The sequence below is a fragment of the Limanda limanda genome, chromosome 5 (assembly GCF_963576545.1).
Source record: "Limanda limanda chromosome 5, fLimLim1.1, whole genome shotgun sequence".
Lineage (NCBI taxonomy): Eukaryota > Metazoa > Chordata > Actinopteri > Pleuronectiformes > Pleuronectidae > Limanda > Limanda limanda.
The window spans coordinates 22626064-22634585 of record NC_083640.1 but is presented as its reverse complement, the minus strand read 5'-3'; positions in this window follow the sequence as shown (position 1 = coordinate 22634585).

The following is an 8522-nucleotide window of genomic DNA, read 5'->3' as shown; positions in this document are numbered from 1 at the left end:
CAATTTCACATTTTTTTTGGACGGGACTGTTTGTCTTTGATGAACTTTTTCAATTGTTCACACTTTGAATCATCTGTCTATCATTTTACATTTAAAGAAGATATCTTATGTTCATATCCCCCGAATAACGCACACGTTAGGTATCGTCACGTCATGTGACATCGTGGTCGGCTGACAAGGGGTTTAAGGAACCATAGGAGCAGTGTTTCCTGTGGGGGGGGGGGGAGCTCCTGTTACATTGATCTTGTTGATCTTTTCCACAAACAAAAAACACCTTTATAACACACAAGAGGAAACACAAACTGAAGAAACACAATCAAAGTGTCTTTTGCTTGCTGAGGTATCGCAGCGGTGATGGTTTGCAGATCCGAGTGTGATGAATTAACGCTGTGGCCTCGACAGTCCCAGTGTAACTAACAGTCGTGCATAATGACGGCTGCTCTGATGCTGTTGAAGAACCTTGGCGCTACAACACAGACGGGGAAAGTGCACCTCTTTGTTGCCGGTCTTCACACAGGTCTAATGAGCGCTGGAGCAGCCACGAGTATCTGTATGCAAACAGATGTATCCTTTTAGGTTTAACTGTGGGAGTGAAAATGGGCCTGAGGTGCATGTGCGCCCATTTCCACAATGATTCAGATTTATAAAGCAGAACCAGGCGTATGCACGTGGCTTTATAAATCTGACAAAAACATAATTCCTCTTCATATTTCTGTGTTGACGCATACACACACAATTTTAATGGTGGAGAGATTTATGCATCTGGCCCCGGCACATGAGTACGGTACTGATTGCTACCAAGACAGTGGGAGACTTTCAGAACCAGACAATCTTTGCTATCGGTCTTATTTCCTTCTGTTGGTTTTATAGAAGTATCAAAATCAACATTGACACTTGTAAATACACGTAATAAAATGCAGTGTGGTGCAGTGGTCATGTGGGTTAAGCAGATTAATGGCTTTTGAATTTATTCTAAGCTGCAGGTGTGAAAGAAGAAGGTGTAAAAAGTCAAAGATAAAGGAGAAAGAAAGAGAAAAACAACCGTGAATTGTCGTAAAATTATACAGTCACATTTTATAAGAAGAAATCCAATCAAGGGCCAATGACCTTCATCACCGTGATGCCCACACTCAAATGATCGGTGCAAAAATGAAAAATTCCTCAAACTTGAATTGAAGTCGGACTCTTAATGATTCTGAAATCACCTGACACACAGGGCAGCCTCTGTCTCCCTGTTCATCGCAGGGAGATCTTTGAGAGAGGAGGCAAAGAGGGATGGAAAGATGGATGGGTGTGAAGATAAATAGATAACTCGGCTTTCAGACAGCGGGGCGAGGGGGAGACAGAAATGTGGGGTTTCGGAACGAGGGGGGGGGGGGGAGAAAAAGAGAGACAGATGGACGAATAAATGGGATTTCAGTCGAGATCCAAGCCATGGGAATATGAAGGAACGGAAGAAAAAAGATGGAATGAGACAGACATGGAAATAGAAGGAGACACGGACGGATAGATGATAATGGGGTTTTCGCCTTGTTCAAAACCACGGCACTGACAGAGAGAGAGAGAGAGAGTGAGAGAGAGAGAAAGATGGATATGGATAGATAGATGATAATGGGATTTCTGCCGAGTTGAAAGCCATTGGACTAAGCTTCACGTTTGTTGTGTACTGACTGACTGAAAGCTGCTTAGGGTGCAATACACTGCGCTAAGCCCAATGCTACATTAGTTATTTACAGTAAGCCGGCATATTACTGTGCCAGCGCAGTGTAATAAGGAATCTGACATGTGATGCAGAATTGATCAACTTTCTACAGCTTTTCGTCAAATCTCGTGCAGTATCTCATATCGCATCTAATATCTGAGACACATTCACAGACATGAGTCTCCCACACATGCAACGCTCTGATCCTTCATATGTAAACAATCTTCTTACCGACTTACTGACTTTCTTTCCCCTGTTTGCATTTTTATCTGAGTTTTTATTTGGAGGTAAAACTAAAGGTAATACTTTGAAACTCGGTCTGTCAAACAAAAAACATTCTAATTCTAATGAGTAACTTTCCATAGGTAACGATTTAATATCCCAAAATACTGATTCTAACGGTTTGTAATAAAAGGCCTCAGCCAAAATATTAAATACATTTCCCATTTCTGAGTAACTAATTCATTACTTTGATAAAGTTTGGTGTGATAATGACTTACAGGAGGTTTTTGGCTTCCATATTTTTTTTCTCCCAAGGTGCGGAATGAAACTCTTTTGGACTGTAAATAACCTTCCACTCGATCACTAAATGTATACACACACACACACACACACACACACGCACACACAGACACACATACAAACACGCACACATTTTTTTTGTGTTTGTGTCCTACTAGTCCTACCCGTACTCTATTACTCTGTGGGGTCACAGGCAAGGAAAAGAGGTCTTCACTTACACTTACACACACACACACACCCACAGACACACACACACACACACACACACACACACACACTCGGAAAGGCAGAATCTTTGGCCGTTCCAGAAGTCATGGCTTGTGTGTGTGATCTGTAGAGGTCACAGGGAAGGTCAACCCTCCAGGAGGATAGCCCCCCCCACACAGTCCTGCAGCTGTAACCATAAAAGAGCTCTACTTCAAAATGTGTTCATCTTGTATTAATTGAGTTATCGTACCCCTGCTTTGATTGGGGATGCAAGTTCACCACCACTGCCACACACACACACACACACACACACACACACACACACACACACAGACACACACACACACACACACACACAACCACAGTAGTTTTTAGTTCACATGAGGGACAGTAAAACACTGAGAGCGACGACTCTCCCCGTCTCTGTCTGCCTCTCCACCAAAGGGAAATAAATTGCTTTTGAATCATTTAGCAGAAACAATGGCTAACCTTCCCTTTCTGTCTCTCCTCTCTCAGATTCTTGCTGTTAATAATTTAACATTATCTGTGTGTGTGTGTGTGTGTGTGTGTGTGCGTGTGTGTGTGTGTGTGTGTGTGTGTGTGTGTGTGTATTTGCGAGACGCTCGCTTACTGTCACTGATCGAGTTCTAAAGCAGATTTTAAGTTGATGAAAGGATCTGTTTTGCTGCGTCTCTTCTGTTTATAGTCGCTGAAAGTAAAACGGTGTGAATAATTGATGCGGATGATTTCAGATATTCATACATGAGACGGACCCGCTGTCACCTTCCTGAGAAGATTTGTTTTGATAAAGTCAAAATAATAACTTTCCTCTGTAAGCCCCAAAAACACAGTTCTCACCTCTGCAGAGGAGGTTATGTTTTCATCGCTGTTTGTCTGTTTGTCAGCAGGAAACCACTGAACCGCTTTTATTGAAAGTTGGAGGAAGGGTGGGGTTTGTTCCAGGGAAGAACCCGATAGCTTTTGGAGGGGATTTGATTTTGTGGGCAGATCAAGGATTTCTTGAGGTTTGCACTCTCTGAATGTCTAGTTTTCTTTTTCTTTAAAGGAGAAAATCAGGCTGGTTTATACGCATTATACCGATATATATGGAACCTTCTTTTCACTTTATTTAACATTGTGATATAACGCTCTAGCTTTGGTGGAGCTTTGCACTCTCTGAATGTTTAGTTGTAAAAGGTGATTTTTTTTCTCTAAAGGAGAAAAACAGGCTGGTTTATAAGCATTATGCCATATGGAACCTTTGTTAAATTGCTATTGATGAAAATATAATAGTTCTAAATATTGTTTTGATGCTCAGCCTCATCAACCAGTAGGATTGTAACATTTTGATCTAATAGTCAATCTTTTAAACATTTTGTCACTTGTTGAAAAGTGAGCCCGGTCCAACTAACTTTACCTGACCTGAGGTTCTGCATCGTCCAAATGGAGCCAGGTCCTAAGTGAACGAATGTTCAGGCTAAATGGTTCAGACACAAGGAAACTTGAATTGGTCGGTGGCTTAATAGCTTTAAACAAGGAGAAATACTAAATCCAAGTTCTACACACACACACACACACACACACACACACACACACACACACACACACACACACACACACACACACACACACACACACACTTTAATTTGTTGTTGGCAGTTTCACGTTACCTTCATTAATCGTAGCTAGTTTCCTGTGTCCCACAACAAAAGGGCTCATATCTTATCAGACATCATGTTGCTTCAGAACATCTGATCACTTACAAACACACTGTATATGTACCTTGTGTGTGTATTTGTGTGCTCGGCTCCTTGTGTTAGTGCCTCCTTGCATGGGTGTGAGTATGTGTTGTTGTTGTGACAGCATCTGACTGTGTAGTTGTGTTTATATCTTTATTTTGCACCTGTATGCAGGAATGTGTTTCTGTTAAATGTGTGTGTGTGTGTGTGTGTGTGTGTGTGTGTGTGCATGTGCGTGAAAGGAAAGTTACGGGTTTACCAGCTTGCTGTCGTGAGATAGGTCCGGATTACTGAGAGAGGAGCAGGGGAAGGAGGAGGGCGAGGGCATGAGGTGTGACAGGAGCTGGAATAGAGAAACAAAGAGATAGACGGCGCGACAGCGAGTGGGAGGAAGTAAAGTTGAAACAAAAGTTATAGAAACATTAGAAACTAAATAAGACACTGAAGAGAGAACCCTGAAAAGGGGAAGAGTAAGAGGGAGCGGGGGGTCGAGGCAGGTGAAAGTGGAGTGTTATCCTCAGAAGATCCTTAATGTGGGATAAAACCTGAAAGTGGAAGTCTGCAGTGATGATCACCTCAGAAAACACAGCTGAACAGAAGATAACAGCTGAGGAAGTGCTCATCTTGTTTCCTAAAGCTGATATAATCAAGAGGCAGAGTGTGGTCTCTAGCTCAGCTCGTATTTAATGAACTCCCTGTAACCAACACTGAGGTCTGGCTGTGAATTAGATTATCGGTGCTTACACACGGCCGGTGTTGCACCTTCAGAGTCACTTTTGGATCCACTTTAATGAGGACGAGTGACAGCAAAGTGGTAGAGTGTAACAAAAACCTGCTCCTCTCCGCTGAAACAAAAAACAAGGGGGGAGGAAGTGGTTGTGCATCAGCCCTGGGCACGCACCACACAGTGGGCGCACATTAAACAACTGACCCATGGTCTGACTGTAAATATTATCCTGAATATTTGGAAGAGGAGGAAGGGTCAGGTAAAACAAATGTAAAGTTCATCAAAAGTACAACCCAAACATTCTTGATTCCCTGGCCACAAATTTGAGCCAATTAAAATATGTGTACACAAATTGCTCATAATAATTTACTGCTTTTTCAGTAAAATGAAGGGAGACATTGGTGCTTTTTATCATCATCTGCATCACGATCAAAGTGGCCAACATTTCAATTTAAGAATTAGAATTCCCTAAACACACAGCGATTGGTTATCCAATCAGAACAGACTGGGCCCGCCGACCAATCAGAGCAGACTGTACTTTATTCGGAGGGGGTGTGGCTTAAAGAGACAGAGGCTGAAACCGAGCGTTTCAGACAGAGACTGAAAGAGGAGCTGCAGCAATGGACGGCACAAATCACAATTATGAACCTGAAAATGAGAAGAATATGTTTCCTTTGTTAAAAAAAACACGTGATCCACCACAGTTTGAATATCATCGTCTGCTCTGATGGAACCTAGAAATATCTCTTCAAGTATAAAATTCAAAAGTCTGTTGCTGCAAAAGGTCAACGTTAATATATGGAGATATTAAATGGATAGAAACTCTGCTCCAAAGAGAAATATGGATAACTGAATCACATGTGACATATCGACCACTCGGCTCCTCTCTTTGTAATATCATGGATTTTCTCATCACTTCACACAGAATCCTTTCTCTTCTCTTGCAGCACATTTAGGTTTTATTAGCATGAATGGATTTGAATGAGGTTATTCAGATTTTTTTAGTTTTTGGGGATTTTTCAATTAGACACGTTGGCCTTCCTCTGTGCCAGTATCTGCTTGCAGTCACACTCCATCACTCACTCGGCTCCAGTATAAATATCGCTGGGTAGAACAGCAGAGAAGGGCTTTATTAAAATAGGGTTTATTTTTTTATTTTTAAGCCTGTGGGTTAATAATGTTTGTTTATATTTGGCTACAGACTGGCGTCTGTCTGGGTGAAATGAATGCACAGTGAAGCAATAATGCTGGAGACGGCTGGTTTCCGGAGCATTATGCTAATCAGCCGTCACTTATACATTCAACACACTGCCACTCTCTGCTCAATGTCACCCCCCCCAAACACACACACACATACACAATCTCACTCTGTCTGTTATACCTCCATGTCTCCATATGTATCTCTAGTTCTGTTTGTTCTTAATTAATTTATCATTTATTGTAATACAACAGTTTATGAGTGTCAATCCATTTAAGCCATACGTTTATCAATCATACTGCAGCACATAACTGAGAGGTCACCTCACCAGTCTTCAGACAGTTGTTTTATATTGAGGTTATGAATATCACCATATAAAGAAGTTATGCCCAAATCATTTCCAAGTAAAAGCAAATAGTTTGATAGTCTGATCAATAATCCAGCATGAACAAGACTCAAACACCTGCTGTGATATCCAGCAAGTCTCACTCCTCAAGAGATTTCAGGCAGCTGACAGACACACACACATGACCACACAACACACACACACACACACACACACACACACACACACACACACACACACACACACACACACACACACACACACTCACACTCAGAGTTACACTTACTATCCAAACAGCTGTTTCCTGGATGTGACAACATCCCACCTGCAGGTGAGACACACAGGTGACAAGTGAGAGGGATCTCTGTCTGTGAAGAGGTGAGATTGTAGAAAGAGCATTGTGCGATTGGAATGTGCACTTTGTTAGTGCACGTGTGGCTGTGAGGGTATGAAGTTGTGTTTGTCTACATCTTTGCACCTTTATCTTTGATTGTGTGTTTTTCGTCTTGAAGGAGTAAGTTAGCTTGTTTTTAATATGAAGAGTTTGAAAATGCAGCTGCAGTTTTCCAGTTGTGCGTGTTGCTCTTTGTATTTGTGTTCACTCCGCTTGTCATCTCACTGCCATCTACATGTCACAGTGTCTGATCCTATCAGTGTAAAATACACTCACACACAGCCAGTGTCAAACAGGATTATAACGTTTGGGCATATCAGCACATCTTCCCTTTATTAAGACCTTTATCAGCTTCCTTTAAAAATAAAGTTTTTTTATAAAAATCTATCACATCACTGTACAATCCCACAGCTTCATCAATTATTGGCTTACATATTTGAACACTGTAAAGGTCAAAGATGCAGATGTTGCTCAGTAAACACCTCCTCTGTGTAACTGCTGTAACCACACAGCGGTGCAGCAGCCCTGTGTTCTTCTGTTAGCGGATGGCACAGTATATGCATTAATGTGAATGTCTGTGTGCTGACTACAGTAAAGCACAAGTGGCACCCCATCCTTCACACTGACCCCCCCAGCACACACACACACATGCACACCCCTCTGTGTAAGCACCAACTGTCTCTATAATGAAGTTTAATGAGTGTAATGCTGGGCCAACACAGGGAGGGCGGGGGGGGGGTTGGCATAAGGCACAACAGCATTAACTGCCTGAGACTCGTGTATGGTCGTGTATACAGGAAATAATAAAGTTTGCAAACTACAGCACCTCATGTAAGTGTGTCTCTCGGCCCTGCAGCAGATATAAGTGGGAGGAAACTATAAATTGCATCAGAAGGAGATGATATCAGCTGAAGCAACCGAAAAGTTATTTACATCACTTTATGAAACATTACTGCAACACAATTTAGACTTTCTTTGAACTCGGTCACCGTACGATTTTACCCACGGGTTCATAATTAGTTACGTCTCATTCAATAATTTCTAATGTCACCATCAATCTCGGCAATGGGCTAAACATTCCCCCCCCCGGGTCGACATTGCACAATCAGCAGTGCACCAACAACAGTATCTTAGTCAGCTAATTTACTGAAAGGTGAGCGGCACCACGGGGCGCTGGCTATTCATGTGTTTCTGCAGAGGGATAGAAGAACGGAAGAGGAGGATGAAGAATCCACGCAGAAGCCTTCTGCCACAACCTACAGTAATAATGAGCATCAATTAACCGGTTAATTAAAAACCATGTGTAACATACAATGTGATTATATTCAAAGGTTTACGTTTAGTTGTCTCATTAATAATACAAGCTTTTGTTTTCAGAGCTCGTCCCACTGCTTATTCTTCAAAAGTGAAAATGTAGGTGAGAGAGAAAACCAGAGCAATAAATATAAAAAGGAAAATAATAAACTGCAAAAGGGCAAATTCATGCAAAGATCCACAAATCACAGAGCAACTGACTGGGTTAGCACACGACTGGAGTTGAGCAGAGCTGAGTCCAAGATGCCACCGGTGAGGCAGCAACAAGCTCCAGTCGAGCGGCGGAAAAAAACTGTGCAAGTTTGGAAATTGGCTTCGACTTTAGGAAGCGACGACAAAAGCTGCATCTATTTCATATCATATCAGCCAGTGA